The sequence below is a fragment of the Dipteris shenzhenensis genome, chromosome 19 (genome assembly GCF_047967505.1).
Source record: "Dipteris shenzhenensis isolate YYH24624 ecotype China chromosome 19, Dip_SZ_1.0, whole genome shotgun sequence".
Classification (NCBI taxonomy): Eukaryota; Viridiplantae; Streptophyta; class Polypodiopsida; order Gleicheniales; family Dipteridaceae; genus Dipteris; species Dipteris shenzhenensis.
The window spans coordinates 36,258,930-36,277,532 of record NC_141614.1 but is presented as its reverse complement, the minus strand read 5'-3'; positions in this window follow the sequence as shown (position 1 = coordinate 36,277,532).

Here is an 18,603-nt window from a genome sequence, read left to right as displayed (position 1 = left end):
CCGAGCAAGTGCTTCGAATACCAATCTTCTCTCCTCGCAATTGGATTATTGTGGGACCATATGCAAAATCCATGAAATTGATTTAAGACGATTTAGTATTTTCATTCTTAATGTAAAATGGTTTATAACTATTTACATCAGTCCCCATGCGATAGTGAGAAAAGACAATAGCGGTTTCTTTGCAATAGACTCCACCAAACTTTGGACTGATGAAAGTGATACTTTTGTTCTTCCCAAGCATTGTGAGCAGGTGCATACTAATGATTTAATTAATCGAAGCTTTCATTTTTAAAGATCCATTGGTACATGTACTTAAGCATATTTTCATATATGTAATTGATGGCATTTGGCACCCATCTTCCTCTCAATATAAGTGGTTTTTCATCCAAATCGTTCTGATCCAAAATGGTGGTACGTGATCCAAGTTGCACCACAAAGTAAGCAAATTTTTGAAGATAGAGATGTGGATATGGAGATGCCACTACCAATGCCGGATCCAATTGATCCAAATGGATCTTCTTTAGCAAAGAAGATGACGATCACAATATGAGCCAAGAGAAAGATGCGCATTATGACATCATATGGGAGGAAGATGGAGATCACGATATTGAGAAAGAAGATAACAATCATCAAGAATCACCACACTTTATTGAAGAAGATGATCAAGTCTTAGGTGAACGTATGATGCTAGAGTACGATGATGATATAGGAGATCAACTCGGTATAGAGTTGGAGATAGCCTTGTTTGGTGCATTAGACTTGGCTCATGATGAAGCCATTGATGTAAATGCTTTTTATTGATTTTTTTCATCTCAAACTTGGACATGAATATATGAGATTCAAACTTGATGTACATGCTCTTGTACTTCAATTATTTTCTCAAAGGATCAAACATGTATCAAAAGGAAAAAAAAATTGTCATTGGGAAAAACTATCTTTAAAGGTTGGTATGGGAAAAAACACTCTCTGTAAAACGTCGCTATAGAAAACTGTTTCAATGTCACTATATAACGACCATTCACAAGTCTAGTAAGTGTCGCTATATAGCAACTCTCTTTAAAGGTCACTATATAGTGATACTTGTCTAAAGTCGCTATATAGTGACACTTAACTAATCCCGTTTTAATTATCGAGGACGATTAGTGCCCTACACGTGCTAAACGTTAGTGCTTTAAAAGCGTCAGAATAGGGCCCATGTGTAGTAGTGTCCTTGCCTAACTTCACATGTTTGCAACATAACACAGGCATTGGAATTGCAACATGTTACAAGAAAAATGTAACCTTGGTCAAGAAACAATACATAACAAAAACAAAATGTGAATGCTTGCTCACAATATTCACAACCAACGAGCTTTCACACATGTAAATCATTAACGTGTACAAATCCCCATCTTCACCACAATCGACTCTTATTACTCTCTTGGATATACTACTCAACGAGATCCCTCATGATATACCAATAACCATCATAGGTGACTTCAATATTCAAAACAATCAATCAAACACTAGTGCAACTCAACTTCTAAAATTCATGAGAAAAAACAAATTCCAACACCTAATCAATCATCCAACAACTAAAAAAGGATCCACAATTGATCACATATGGACAAACCATTCCAATGAAAACAATATTTCTAGTACAAACTACATTTATTATTCCCATCCGTCACTTATTTACACAATGCTTAACATCAACGAGTGAGACATATCTCCAAGAGTTAGAGCGAAGGAGAGACAAAGGGAGGACGAATCATCACTGTGTTTCTAATGGCCTCCAAGAGGTTCCTGTACCCTTCCTTGACAACCCTCTGTGAGTGCGATCCTCTTGTTAGGGCCATCTTGCATCCCTCACATTCTATCACTAAGCTGCTCATCAACCCCCTTGACGCCTCCCAGAGCTTGGTGAATCGCACCGCTCCAATCGTTCGAGTCATCTCAAAAAGTTCAATATAGGAAAAACGGAAAATTGTTGCAGATATGGACACTAGTGAAAGGAACAATCTGTCATCGAACTCAGACAGAGATAGTATGAGCAGTTTAGATGATCATTGCACTCCCCCACTAGACGAAGGAACGAAAAGTCGACACCATTCCGGATTGCCTCAAATTCTGAATGGCCGATCAATAGATGCGGATCATGCAGATATAGAGAGGGCTGATTCGATGAAAACCCCATGAGCAATGCAAAGCCGAGTGTATGGTACTTAATTCGATCCACAGAAAGCGAATTCAAAAGGCTTACTTGTCAAGAGGCTAATCCTCGTTGATTTTAATTTTTGAGTAGCGAGTCGTGATTGTCGGCTTGGACCAAAGAAGAGTTTCGAATCAATCCTGCAATCGTCCAGGTTGATCGACCACTCGTGATGCAACCCGAATGCAACCCAAATGGTTGCATGTAAGGACTCTGCGAATGGTTGAACGTAACGACTTTGGAATTGCATGCAACTTCCACGTTTGAATTGAATAAATATTTTAATCTTTTAATCCAATGGTGGATATTTACCAAATCCAATCTATGGTGAATATTTATCCAATCGTCCTCCCCCAAAGCTCTCCTTAAGAGAGAAAAAGATGTAGGGCAGGTCTTTTGAATGTAATTCACCTTATTTTCGAGAGCACTGATGTCATTGTCATTGTGAAGGTGAGACTACAGCCTACAGGCTGACGCAGAGTGGTAGGTAGATTGAGTCCTCTCTAGACTCCCCACATCTACAGATCTAAGAGCAGCTCCCCACGTAGCTGCAGACGCTGGGGGGCTGCTAAGATAGCAGGGGCTCTGCGATCAATTTCGCATCCCCGCGTGTAGAAGAAAGCTACATTTAAATATTATCTACATCCTCTAGTGGCTTCAGAGCCTGCACTTTCCACCAATGGGAGAGGATCTTTCCTCCCAGGAGTCCAATGCTGGGCTGGAATCTGAGTTTTCAAGCTCTCTGGGCTGGCATTGGACTGCCAGGCTGTCAGGGAGCCCTGCTGAGCCAGCTCTCCAGCTCCATGGGGCTGCAAATATATCCTGCCACTAGGGCTCCCCTAGAGCCACTGGCTCACCTGGGGAGGCCCTCTAAAATGATGGCTGCTTCGCTTAAGGTCTGTCTGAATTCTGAAAGCAGGTATTGGCCACAGACGTTGCAACTTGCATGGAAGTATTTCGTAGACGTCGAGTGGTCAGAATAGCCGTTTCCGAGGCGCTAATATATTAATATGGCGTCCTAACTCCTTTCAGGCGTTCAGCATAAGGTTGCGATATCCAATAATTCAAGGTAGAAGCTCGAGAATGGGGTCGAAATTATAATAGTATAGAGTCTCTAGACTATCCTATTACCGGCAGATTCTCGGCGGATCTTACCGTGCACAGCTCTGTCCGTTTTGGTGTAGCTAGAGCAGCATTGAAAATCGTTAATTGCTCGTTTGTATTTGCAAGTTGCAACGCTGCAACCCGTTTGGTGACTTTGGTCATGCTCCATTTGTTTGTTTCGGCGTGCCCACTCTTCATGGAACAAAGCAGTTATTTAATACGGATTGACGCAAAAGCGTGATTTTGTGCTGTGATTGGCGCAAAATCCACGGATCTGTGACCGCTTGCTGAAAGGCGGCCCTTGAAGGATAGGATTTGCAAATTGCAAATCGCAGGCTTGAAGTAGCGTTCTGTAGCATCCAAATTCCTTAATCCTTGCATCCGGATTCCGGAGCCGGTTTGGTCATGCTTCCTGCCTTTGCAGAACAATTCACTTCTTGCAAGAATCAAAATGGCTCTTTAGTCAAGCTTTAAGTGCTGCTTGATCCTTGCAGACTACAAACAAGAGTAAGAAAGGTCTTGTCGGCACTTCATCACGTTCAAAGCAATGGAGCATCAGAACAAGAATGTGAGCCACGACGGCGGTGTTGAGGTGAGCAAGCAGCAGGCTCAGCCTGTTGCACTGAGCGGCCGAGGCGGGGGACTCAAACCGCTAGCAAGTCCTAAGTTATTGGGCCTTTTTCTCCTTCCACAACAGTTCAGGACAGTGTCCGCTGAGGGTCTGTGCAATGCTCTGGGAAGCATACGGAAAAACTTCGGCCTGATCGGTTTGGCTGGTGCTTTCGGAACAAAAGCGTCCATCAAGAGTCTGGCGTACTCGGCTCTCAACGATGCATGCTTCTAGAAAAGCTTGCACCTAACACTCTAATCGGAGCAATCTGCTGCTCTGTTGTGATATCGATGCCCCACCTAGCAGCCAAGATATCTCGTTGTCTACCCTCGCCGGATCAAACGAAAGCCGAAAGTAGCCCCCCAAGCTCGGACCTCTTGAAGCTCCTCTCTGCCCGTGAAGAAGCCAATAGATTTGGTCCAGTTGATGCGGGCATCGGAGGCCTTGCAATAGATAGCTAGGGTCCCCCACACTGCCTCAAGGCTCGTTGCTGATCCCTCCACATATATAGCTGCATCATCTACAAACTGAGTGCCTCCACCACGGAAGGAAGAGGAAGGGGGCTAGGGGCAATCCTACAAACGAAGCGAGAAAGAGAAAACGCCTCTCCCATGTGTATCCCAAGAATTACTTGACTAGAGCTCCTTGCATAAAGAGCTAAGACCCCTCTAATCCACCTCTCCGAGAAACTAGAGTGATCTAACATCATGGTACCTGCTATAATGCCAATGGAGCCTCCCCTATTCAATCCCCAGTCCCCAACATAAAATCTATCAAGGCGCTCAAGCAAAACATCATGTGTCCTCTGCTCAAAGAAACTTGGAAGTAGAAGACTCAGTGCAAGTCTCAAACCAAATGAAGCTTCACACCTTGAAGGGCAAGAGCATCTTCTCCACCTCCAAAAACCATGTCTTCTTGAAAAACCCGACTGGTTTTTCTGTAGTTTCTCCTCATTCCCTAGACCATTTTCCCTCAAAACTCACCAACAGGTAGCCCATAGGGTCGCCTAAGTGCACCTTAAACCATTTTTGAAATGGTGGCTCTAGCAAGCTGTATCAACAGAAATGGCTTGGGATGGAGCGAGTCTCAGCACGAGTTGTAGAGGCAGTATTCCTTCAATTCCTCTCGGGTGGAGGTGCACCCTAACTAGTGGCAAAAGTTGTATTAAACTTCGGTATTTGTGCCGGTAGTGCATAGAAGGTACCCACTATCAGTAAACCAAGCCTTGGACAATTATAGGCAATGTTTGGATCAAAGGCCTTCATGGTTTCAAATCTTTCCATGGGCAGCATCGTCGCAAAGGGATATAGGTAGGGTCAACATCACTTACTGAACAATAGGTTTCCCAAAAAGCCCTGTGCTTTAGAAACGATATCTTCCACTAAGGCTAGAGCCTTGTCTACATCTGCTGTAGGCACCTAACTAGGATCTGGGCATTTTTAGCTGCCTTTGGTTACCCTTGGATTTCTCACCACCATTTCCAAAAACTCTTTTGTAGCAACTCTGTAAGGTCACGTACGTCCATTATATCCCTATGGCTCCACCTCTTGACATCAGAAACATCATCGATCACATAGAATTATGTGATGGCCTGATACCATGCATTGTGGTCTAGCGAGGGATCCTATGGCAACCGTTTCTCTTCCTCATGCTAGTACTTGCTGATTTCTCTATAATCTTCCTCCTCGTATAGAACCTTGATGTGTGAGAAGAGTATGGCCTTGAGGATTTTATAGCAGGAGGTAGTGCCCATATCTTTTGGACACTCCGTGGGTGAAAGACTATTGTTACATTATGTTGTGAGTGTAGGTGGTTGTGTTGTGCAGTGAGGTAGTGTGTTGTGAAGTGGATGGCTGAGAAGGGTTGGTGGTGGAGGTAATAGTGGAAGTGGGATCTGGGTAAGGTGTAGTGTTGGGATTAGATGGAGGAGGAAGGGGACAAGTGAAATCAAATTTGGCCCATGCAAAATCAACATCTACTTCTTGTAGACCCTTGGGGTATGCTACATGAGAATCATCAAGTAGGCTAATGCCCACTTGAATCATATTTTGTACGGTCTCATGGATATTATTATGCAAGGGAAGTTTGCCTGTGGGGTGATAATGTTGGGTTCATGTACAATAAGTTGCTGAAAAATGAACTCAGCATCATTACCGCCATACAGTTGCATCCATCCTAGCTTGTGGCCAAGGTTTGTGGGTTGCAAGGCATGTCTAGTAATTCATTACATTTCAAAAGTTCAAGTGAAGGAGTGTCATTAGAGAAGATGAAGGAATCTTGAATAGAATTCACTCCATAAAGTTATATACTGTGGGGTGGTATTGAAGGGCCAAAATATGAGCATCATCTTGGAGAAAGATGTCCTCATGGGAAATAGCCATGGTGATAATAGGGTAGGCTTGGATATTTTTACATTTGAGGAGTAGGTCAAAGGAAGCAGAGGAGAGTGGATGTGCAAAGAGTGTGCAAAATTGAGTTTGTGTTGTGTGGTAACAGTAGAAATGGTGTGGAGATAGTAGGAAAGCGAGGTCATCGAATATAAGGTATTAGGAGAGATTTTTGCTTTTCTCGCAATAGAGATGTGAAAGACGGCGTTGTGCGAGGTTTCGGGTTTTAGTCCCCCAGCATCGCTATATAGCGACATTGGTTAGTCTCTATATAGTGATGTTCATATCCTAAAAGCATCGCTATATAGTGACAGAACAGGACAAAGCATCGCTATATAGCGATGGTTCAAGGCACTTATTGTTAGAAGAGAGGAAAGGAGCTCATGGGTGGCTATTTTTTGGATCTTAATAGATTTCCTTACAGCTCATGTTGTGATTTTGGAGGTGTGCACATGGAAGGGACGAGTGGAAGCTCGTCAAATGATGTGTCAATGCTCGAGAGTGCAGAGTGGCTTACGGAGAGGTTGTATTGTCATTGCACTCATTGCAAGTGAGAAGTACGACATCAACGTCGTATTGTCATGCACCACTTGCAGATGTATGGGGAGGAGCCAGAACCAGTACCCACCGTTGGTGTTGCACGTGGTGATGGATCATCAGTAAGTCAATGCTATTTGAGTTCGTGATTAATATTGCATACCATTATGACATGAAACCTTGAGACAAGATCTTATATTTACACAAAATCTTGAGACAAGATGAGGAGGGTGGCGAGGGTGTGCATATACCTTCATACTTTGAGCAAGACTATAGTCTCTCAGATGTGCCAGATGATGACGAGGGTATGGTGGACGTGATGGATTCTATTTTTAGGGGCACTACATCACATGTACACGTGATGTCCACGTTTGAGGTCGGTATGCGAGAGTTGCAATCAACACAGTTGTACGAGGGTACTAGGATGTCGAAACTACGGGCTTGTCTCTCAATCTTGAATCTGCAAGCAAAGTATGGGTGGTCTGATACAAGTGTCTCGGCCTTAATGAGGTTGCTCCAGAAGATGTTGCCTACACCAAATACCATGCCCACGTCAAGAGATGAAGCAAAGAAGATGCTAACAACGATGGGTATGGATTATGATACCATCCATGCTTGCCGTAATGATTATATTCTCTTTCGTCATGCATGCTTCAAGAAAAGTTATCCCCCCGAAAGCAACATGGATCCTCTCCAAGAGAGAGGAGGTAGTGGTCAAGGTGGACATTGTCTCTTTTCGAACACCTACAGGGTACATAGGAAATATAAACATATGTATTATAGTATCCTAGACTCTAGGACTTACAAACTCTTTAAAAAATCATTCTAAGTAAGAAGTATGGCCATTTGATCTAAAACTTGAGAAAACAGCTTGAAATATCGATGTCAGGTTGACCTTAAAACTTTAGGTAGAACTCAAAGTAATAGGTGCAAGTTCCAATTCATAATAATTCCAAGTTTACTCACCATATAATCTATTATGGAAAATAATTCTAGGAAGTGGCTAATTTAACAAGACATAAAAGTGTCCGAGGACATTTTTATGTCCTTCTACCAAACTAGTGTTAAGGATTCAGCTGTATCCAAAAAGAGTGTGGGCCACCATAAACCTACTTGTGGCACCTTGTGGGCTGTGAGATCTCATGCAAAATTCCCTCTTGTGATGCCCGAATGAGCTTCTTTCAACACCTATGTGAACTCATTTTTGTGGATGTAGGGGTGCATCACACCGTCCTTACCCATTTGGTAGAGTTGGCTGGCTATCAATTGGTATGGTGCTATGTCCTTGATGAGTTTTTAGGCCCTGTTAGTATTAAGGGCCTTGTCTAGGGAACCTTTTGGCCAAAAAGTGTCTAATATTGTGAACCCATTCTGGTACTAGGTCCACAATGAATAACGGGGCATCTTGGAGATTTCCATACAACCCCATTGCAGGTTCTCCATTTTGAATATGGGGCACATGATCAACAATAGAATGGGTGCATTGCTTTTGTACACTATAGTGAAATTGAACTCAAAGAATAAGCATGATGCGTCTGGTTATGTAGGTTTATTTACTAAACATAGGAGGGCTTGGTGGTCCACAAAAAACACAACCTTGTTTGCTAACAAGTAGTGATGAAACTTTGTTACAACCTAAAACCATCTAAAGGCGTTCCCTCTTCGTTGTTGTGTAATTCATCTCTCCATCATTAAGCTGGCGACTAGTAGAATGTATCGGATAGTTTAAATTATACTCGCCCAGTTGCACCAACACACATCCTCTTGTTGCGAACTTGAGGCATTTATATGAACATGGAATATTAAATACCATTTTGGTGCTTACAATATTGAGGCAGAAGACATAACAAGTTTAATGGTTTTGTACAACGTTTGGCAAGCCTTTGTCGAGTGGAATATGATCACAGCCTATGTAAGGGATGAGCAACCTCAGCATAGTTATAAATAAATCTATGGTAGTATCTCATATGCCTAGTAAACCTTTTGCACTCCATCTGCATTAGTAGGGCATGGTAGCTCCAAGTTGAGCTTGATTTTGTTGAAATTTGTGGAGATTCCATTCTTGGATACAACATGGGCTAATATAATCTCATGTTTGACCCAAAATTTACAATTGAGAGGGTTGAGGGGGATCATGTAGAGGTGAAACTACTCAAAAACAAGTCTAAGATATTTAAGTGATCATCCCATGTGGAATGTACACACAGGTTGTTTAAAAACATCTCTAAGAAATCCCTCAAGTACTCTTTGATCATTAATTGTTGGAATGTTGTGGGAGCATTGGTGAGCCCAAAAAGCATCACCTAGGGAGCATATACTCCCCATTCTATGGCAAATGTTGTTTTATGCTGATCCTAGTGCTATGGATACTTGATTGTATTCAAAGAATCCATTCAAGAAACTATAAGCCTCCTTTCCTACAACTCTTTCTAGCACATGATCTATAAATGATAGCATAGATAATGGTCTTTTTAAGTCAGAGCATTCCCCTTTTTCAGATTGACACATACTCACATCTCACCATTCTTTATAAAAAATATGATGATGGGGGACACCTACTCCTATGTTTTATCTCATAAATGAATAATACTCTATTAAAAAATTTTGGGCTTTCTTGCTTTGTTTGGACTTCTTTTCTGAACTGGTCACCTAGCGGTTCAATATCACTTAGTAGACTGATAAATTGGGTATTTTGGGAACACTAGATGTGTAAGTTCCACATAATAAACCTAAAAAATCCCCAAGGTTGTAAGTGGTGACCTCTACTTGATACATCATGGGTAAATTTGCAAAAAAAAAGGATCACCCCCTGAAAAATATGGTCTAATAAAGCTTAAAATGTTGTGCACATCCACTCAATATGCAGTATATGGAAAGAGTCAATGGTTGAATTAAATATGTAGGGAATGTATAGATACACCATTTGATTCTATGGAAGAGAGTTTGCCAAATTCAATATATAGGGGGTGTATAGATACACCATTTCACTGAATACCATTTGTATAGATATACCATTTTCTAGGAACAAGGCATACAATATATTATCCTATGCTTCCGAATCTCGTTCACAGTCATCCGATTTTGTATTGCATTTTTACTTGATAGGTTAAGCCTAGACAAATTATGTTTAATATGTGCAAGGCTAGGATCAGGAATTGTGATGCATTTTTCACCATCATAGCCATGCTTCTTTTTGTAACTTTGAGTCCTTGATTTCCAACAATGAATAATGCTACTCACTTTCACCTCTATCGAGCCCTCTTTATTTGGAATCCATTCACCTTTCTTTTGCAAGTAACCCTCATATAGTTGTTTTACTGTGTATTTTTTTTGGAGACTTTGCAAAGGCTTTGGTTCATTCCATAAAGCTCTGAATGTTATAGGAATTCCCTTCTAATCCCTTGCTATATGAGCAACCTTTGCAACCCAAATTGGGCCACCTTGTTCATCCAACTCTGAATCTGCATCAGATGCCCAAACTACAACAAACATACACTCTTCAATCTCATCATAGGGTACAAACTCTAGTAAGGGTTTATCCCCCTTCCTACCACAATATTTCCAAGGTAAAAGGCATTGCTAAGCTTCTTCCTCATCTATTGCCGTATTTGTATCCACCAATGTGGATCTTGGTGCCATAGCTTCTTTTATTCAAAAAGATTCAGAGAATTCAATGCTCATTAAATTTTCTTGTTTTTGTAAAGATTTGACAAGTGCCTCAACTGACTTGATTATGTCCCCATTCTTTATTGCATGCTCAGGATATTTTTGCATCATACTTTGAAGATGTTTAATAAAGGAATCCAAGCCTTTTATTTCATCTACATCAAGTGCTTTGTTCTTTGCAAGAACAACTCTAGTTTTCTCCAATGGAGTTATTATCTGTAATAAAGCATATGGCTCACTCCATAAATGATCTCCATCCACTAAGTAGTCCTTCCATTGCATCACTGGAATATCATTATGCATGTTAAATCAGAAATAGTGCGGATTTGTGTGCCCTATTAATGCTTCATCTCCCCCTTGTACAAATGTGGCTCTATGAATGCCCTCCAAGCACTACAAGGCATAGGCCCTTTTTTGACGAAAATACCGATCTTTTTTACATTAAAGTTTTTTTTTAACGGGCGCAAACGTCGTTATTAAAGTCGTTAAAAGCATCGAAAAAGAACAGTCGCTATAAAGCATCGCTATATAGCGACATTGATAAACGTCGCTATATAGCGACACTGATAATCGTCGCTATATAGCGACATTAGTAAACGTCGCTATATAGCAACGATTGACAGAACTAAAACAAAAGCATTGGTGGGGCTAAACAGGGCCATAGCCAAAAAAAAAAACATTAGTGGGGCAAAACAGGGCTTGCTATGGCCCTGTTTAGCCCCACTAATGGTAATTACAAAAAAAAGTTTTTTATTATGAAATTTCCTTTGCGAAAAGGATGATACAAAATCGCTCAAATAAATGATTGAGCAACAAAAGCATATACATGTCGAACATATACAACATTGTTTGTTACAAAATTACCCTTTCGAAAAGGGTGATACAAAATCGCTCAAACAAGCCGATATACAAAATGACATACATGGTGAAGTATATGCAAACTGCTACTACTACTACTACTCATTTGAATTGTCCTCGTCGTCCTCATCCTCGTCCTCGTCCTCATCTTATTGGCCTGATCCTTGGTCCTCATGAGCTATGCCTTCTCCCTGACCCTCGTCACGTGCGTATGATCCTTGGCCCTGGTGATCACTCGCCTCCGGTGATGGGACGCTTGAGCTTTGACCCTAAGAGTGAACCATATAAATTGAAAATTAGATTGGAACTTAAAGAATAAAACAATTTAAAAAGTGAGATTACAAGTAGGAGTATACTTATACCGTGCAAGCAGCCACCTCAGCCCAATCGACCGTCGCTCCCATTGCCTCTTGCTCAATAAACCACGGCTTTGTTCCTATGCGAAACGCACGTCGCGTCTCTGCAACTGTAGAAAGATGACCCATCGTAGCTTGCTGTGGATCCAATTTACGAGAGCTAGATAAAGTGCATGTAATATGTAGTAAAACAAATAGAACAATACATTAAATGAGAAGAAGTAGACTTACCACGGTTGCCTCAAATGCCAACCGTCTGCCTGCACCAAAGTGCGAAGTACCTACGGTGTCCAGCTGTCTCCTTGCAGCCCTCCTCTGACCCTCAAACATTTCGGGATGGTCCCTATTATGCTTCTTGAAGAACTTCCAATCAGCTTTGTCTGCCCAGCTAGGTTCAGCCATCCCCTTTGCGATGGAAGTATGCAAGGTTGATCTACGATGCTTCAAGACCAAACCCATGCGCTCTCACATATAATTCTCATTAAACTCCCAATTTGGCAGGTTAGAGTATTTTTGTTTTAATTCATTGATGACCGCCTACTTCTTTTGGTCATCTTGATATCATCAATTGGTAGCAATGCCGCTCTTGAAGTGATGGCTCATTAACCGCCTCATGGTGGCCATCACTGCTTTGCCCTTTCTATCTTCTATTATCTCTCCCGCAGCCGTGATTTGATAGGAGAGGTCCTCGACTGGGTAAGGAGGACTGATGGTAGTGGCAGAGTCAGAAGGAGTGGAAGCTATGCGAGCACTTCCGGTGCAAGGAGTAGCAGTGGGAGTAGGAGAGGGCAAGGGACCTGACGGATACTGTGTCTCGGGACCAAGTGGAGACCTGTAGGGATGTGAGTGTGCTGACTCGTCTACGTCTCTCGAGTCAGCACAACATAAGCAGCCCCTCCTACTCTTCCTTCCCTTGCGATAGGCACGCGCAAGTGATGACCCCTCGGTCAAAGGGGCACGAGGGGATGGCTGGGCAGTAGGTCTAGCCATTGGTGTAGGAGAGGGAATTGATGAGGTCCTCTGAGATAGCAGAGAGAAGAATCTCACTACCGGTCATCTGTGCTACAAACTCGTCGGGACTCCTGACAAATCCATGTGCTGCTAGCAAAGGAGTTCCCAGAGGGGTAGTCACAGTGCTACGTTCGAGAGGAATCGAACCAGGGGTAGTCACAGTGCTCGGTCTGAGAGGAGTCGGACTACGGGTAGTCACAGTGCTACGTCCGAGAGGACTCGGACCAAGGGTAGTCACAGGGGTAGTCCCCTCAGGTGTCACCTAAGAGGAATCAAAGTCCTCTAGAGCATAGAGATTGTGATGTCTCCTCCTGCGAGGCTGTCCGTACTCATCAGACGTGCGACGTGATCTCATGTCTAACATAGACACAAACACGAAAACAAAAAATAAAAAACAAACATAAGCATAGGCATAAGCATAGGCATAGGCAAATATATATGCTTATGATCGAAAGGAAAAAATGAGACATGCTCATGAGAGAAAGAAAAGAGGGAAAAGAGGGGGGGAAAGAGAGAGGAAAGGGGGGGAAGAGAGAAGGAAAAGAGGAGATTGAAAGAGGGAAAAGATGGAGGGAAAGTGAAAAAGAGATTGAAAGAGGGAGACATATGCTCATGCATAAGCATAAGCATAAGCATAAGAGAAGGAGACATATGCTCATGCTTATGCTTATGCACATTGAGCATAAGAGAAGGAGACATATACTTATGCTTGTGCTTATTCTTATGCATGAGCATAAGAGCATGAGCATGAAAGAGGGGAAAGAAAAGAGGGAGGAAAAGAGGAAAAGAGATTCAAAGGGGAAAGAGGAAAAGAGGAGAAGGAGAAGGAGAAGGAGAAGGAGACATATGCTCATGCTTATGTCTCCTTCTCTTATGCTCATGCATAAGCACAAGCATGAGCATATGTCTCCTTCTATTATGCATAAGAGGAGACATATGCTCATGCATAAGCATAAGCATAAGAGAAGGAGACATATGCTCATATGCATAAGAGAAGGAGACATATGCTCATGCTTGTGCTTATGCATGAGCATAAGAGAAGGAGACATATGCTTATGCTTCTTATGCATGAGCAAAAGAGCATGAGCATGAAAGAGGGGAAAGAGGGGGGGAAAGAGGGAGGAAAAGAGGAAAAGAGACTCAAAGAGGGGAAAGAGGAAAAGAGGAGAAGGAGAAGGAGAAGGAGAAGGAGACATATGCTCATGCATGAGTGTATGTCTCCTTCTCTTATGCTCATGCATAAGCATAAGCATGAGCATATGTCTCCTTCTCTTATGCATAAGAGGAGACATATGCTCATGCATAAGCATAAGCATAAGCATAAGAGAAGGAGACATATGCTCATGCTTATGCTTATGCATGAGCATAAGAGAAGGAGACATATGCTTATGCTTATGCTTATGCATAAGAGGAGATACATGCTCATGCATAAGCAAAAGCATAAGCATAAGAGAATGAGACATATGCTCATGCTTATGCTTATGCATGAGCATAAGAGAAGGATACATATGCTCATGCTTATGCTTATGCTTATGCATGAGCATAAGAGCATGAGCATGAAAGAGGGGAAAGAGGGGGGAAAAGAGGGAGGAAAAGAGGGAAAGAGATTCAAAGAGGGGAAAGAGGAGAAGGAGAAGGAGAAGGAGAAGGAGACATCAGTGCTCATGAGCATAATGTCTCCTTCTCTTATGCTCATGCATAAGCATAAGCATGAGCATATGTCTTTTTCTCTTATGCTTATGCATAAGAGAAAAAGACATATGCTCATGCTTATGCTTATGCATGAGCATAAGCATAAGGAGACATATGCTTATGCATAAGAGTAGACATATGCTCATGCTTATGCTTATGCATGAGCATAAGAGAAGGAGACATATGCTCATGCTTATGCTTATGCTTATGCATGAGCATAAGAGCATGAGCATGAAAGAGGGGAAAGAGGAGGGAAAAGAGGGAGGAAAAGTGGGAAAGAGATTCAAAGAGGGGAAAGAGGAAAAGAGGAGAAGGAGAAGGAGACATATGCTCATGCTTATGCATGAGCATATGTCTCCTTCTCTTATGCTCATGCATAAGCATAAGCATGAGTATATGTCTCCTTCTCTTATGCTTATGCTTATGCATAAGAGGAGACATATGCTCATGCATAAGCATAAGCATAAGCATAAGCATAAGAGAAGGAGACATATGCTCATGATTATGCTTATGCATGAGCATAAGAGAAGGAGACATATGCTCATGCTTATGCTTATGCTTATGCTTATGCATGAGCATGAAAGAGGGGAAAGAAGGGGGAAAAGAGGGAGGAAAAGAGGAAGAAGAGGGAAAGGAAAAGAGATTGAAAGAGGGGAAAGAGGGGAAAGAGGGAGGGAAAGAGAGAAGAAGAGGGAAAGGAAAAGAGATTGGAAGAGGGGAAAGAGGGGCAGAAAGAGAGAAGAAGAGGGAAAGGAAAAGAGATTGGAAGAGGGGGAAAGAGATTGAAGGAGAAGGAGAAGGAAAGGAGGGAAAAAGAGATTGAAAGAGGGGAAAAGAGATTGAAAGAGGAAAAAAAGAAGAGAAGGAAAGGAGGGAAAAAGAGATTGAAAGACGGGGGAAAAGAAGAGGGGAAAAGAGATTGAAAGAGGGGAAAAAGAAGAGGGAAAAAGAAGAGAAGGAAGAGGATCCAAGCCATAGTGGATGGTAGAGTAGGTGTAAATGTCCTATCAAAGGAGCTCTATGATGAATGGGGTCTCCTACCAATGCAAAAGGCTAATTTCAACATACGCCTTGTTGATGATTCACAGGCTAAACCCTTGGGAATAGTAAATGGCATGTCCACAAAGGTCGCAGGAGTCCGCTTTTCCCTTCAATTCATAATCTTGAATCTTCCCAAAAAATCCTATCAAATCTTACTGAGACATCCTTGGTTACGGGAAGCATCAGTCCTCTAATGACTGGGGAACTAATAGACTGACAATCCAGAATTGTGACACTGCAGTCAGGGTGAATGTGGGGACAGGAGCTATAAAACCAATTGTGCCTAGAGCATTGGATGACACATCTTCAATGACGATCCCAAGCAAATAAGCTCCCCTGTAACAGCATGCCATAGCGGGTGATTCACAAAGCAATGTCAATAACTAGATACAAACATTGGCAACCACCGAAAACTGCCATTCATTAGACCCCATCTTCTCACAGATAGATGCTAAGGTGCTACAGGTAGATCCTCCACTCACACATGAAGGACCAATCGATCTAGAGATGCCATTCTTTATGGCTGACCTCGAGTGGGATAATGAACCTGAAGAAGGTACCCATACCAATGATGACTCAGATTTTCCTTGGGACCTTGAAACTTAGGCTGAAAATGCTGAAATTGAAGATCAAGTCTATGACAATGATTTAGCCATTCTACATGCCCTAGTCAAGCTTCCAAAAATTGAACCTCCAAAGTTGAATAACAACAGAAGATCCCGCAAGAAAGCTAAAGAAGAAAATCGCAAAAAAGCCAAGGCCGCACACTTCAATGAATTCGAACGAGTCTAAACAAGGATTGTCGAATTGTATCTTGCAAAGCCATCTCCCTCAAAATCAAAACCACCACCTCTTGAAGGGGAAGAAGAAAAGCTGATTTTCATTGGGAAATAGCTTCGACAGGAAGATGAAACCAAACTCAAAGCACTCTTAATGGAATACCGTGACTGCCTAGCATGGTCATACAAAGAGATGAAAGGAATTTTACCAGACATGGTAGTACACATGATACCTATAAGGGAAGGTGCCCACCCTAAGGTATGTGGACCTTATTGCACAAATCCTAAGTATGTCACCATGGTTTATGACGAGTTGAAAAAACTCCTAGATGTTGGATTCATCTACGAGATAGAGCACATTGATTGGGTTTCACCCATTGTCATTGTGCCTAAACGCAATAAGAAGCTCAGAATATGCATAAACTTCAAGAATGTGAATGCCGCCACAATTAGGGATCACTATCCCCTACCATTAACAGAAATAGTGTTGGAAAAGGTGGCAGGTTCCGAAACATATAGCTTCTTGGATGGCTTCAGTGGCTATAACCAAGTGCAAATTGCTCCTAAAGACCAATCAGAAACATCATTTGCCACAAAATGTGGTATTTTTGCATATAGAGTCATGCCATTCGGCCTTTGTAATGCCTCAGCCACATTCCAACGAGTCACGTTCATAGCTTTCAAGTCATTTCTGAATAAGTTTTTACAAGTGTTCTTAGATGATTTGTGCATCCATTCAAACAAAAAAGACCACTTCAAATGCCTTGAAGCAGTACTAATCAAATGCAGGGAGTATGGCATCTCCCTAAATCCAACAAAATGCAAGTTCATGGTCACCCATGGAGTTGTTTTGGGACACATCATTTCTCAACATGGGATTGCAAAACTGACATGGACAAAATCAAAATCATCATGGAATTGCCTCCTCCTACAAATTCCAAAGGTGTACAGGTCTTTATGGGACATGCCGGCTATTATAGAAGATTTATATTGTGGTATGCCATGATAGAGCTAGACCACTTTACAAATTATTAGTGGAATTCTTATGGACAGAAGAGTGCAACCAAGCCTTTGAGCTTTTAAAGTGGCACCTAATCACAGCACCCATCCTTATATCTCCTAGTTGGGATATTGATTTTCATGTTCACACTGATGGATCCAAGTATGCAATTGGGAGTGTGCTTTGTCAACCTGGTGAACATAAGAAATACTACCCATTCTACTTCGCTAGTCGACAATGATGCAGAGATCAACTATACCACCATAGAAAGAGAAGCCCTAGCAATGGTGTATAGTGTTAAGAAATTTCGGCACTATCTACTGGCAAATGATTTTGTCTTCTTCAGGATGCAAGCACGTGATGCAAGCACGTCGAAGGAGGCGTGGGATACTTTGACAAAAATGTATAGCACAAATATGCAAGCCAGGAAAATGTAGCTCAAGCAGGAGTTGCATAATGTGCAGAGAGAAAATATGAGCATCAATGACTACCACATGAAGGTGAATAAGATTGTAGATGCACTTGCTTCTATTGGGTCGCCAGTGGAAGATGATGATTTAGTTTCTGTGAACTTGAATGGTCTAGGAAAGGATTATGCACAATTTCGAACATCCATTGCCATCCGTGAGAATTTTCCTGATTTTGAGGAGTTGATTTCTCTTCTAATTTTTGAAGAGTGGAGAAATGGTGGTGCATCTTCTTCAGGAGGAACTTCAAAAGAATCTCTCTTCTACTCAAATGCTGGAAGAGGTAGAGGAGGTAGAGCAGGCCGATTTGGAGGCCGTGGCAGAAATCAGAATATGCAACAAATTCAAAAAAACCAGTCCTATGGAGGAGGACCTGGTAACTTTAGAGGTAGGGGGAGCCAAAGAGGTCGTGGTGGATGGCAGAGAGGCCAAAATGGAAACAACAATGTTGAATGCTACTACTGTGGCAAAATGGGTCATATGGTTAAAGATTGCTATAAAAAGCAGAATGGCATCATGACTGGAAAACTGCAGCAAGGCAATTATGCATCCTCTAGTAGAAAAGGTGTGATGATAGAAATGAGCATCTGTTTATGGTGCAGCACATGACCAATACTGTGACAAGTGTAGAAGAAAGCAATGATGTGTGGTATGTTGACTCATTTTGTGGAGACTGGGGATGATACTCCACATCCTATTATGTAGATTGGTAAAATTCTTTTGTCTATGCAGGATGGAAAAAAGAAATACCTGCCTAATGTATTTCATGTCTCCAATATCACCAAGAACCTGGTTTCTGTTGGTCAAATGGTTGAGAAGGGCTTGTAGGTTAGATTTAATCCTCATGGATGCTTTGTTGAGGATATAAAAAATAAAGGTCGCTTGATAGCAAAAGGGAAGAAGA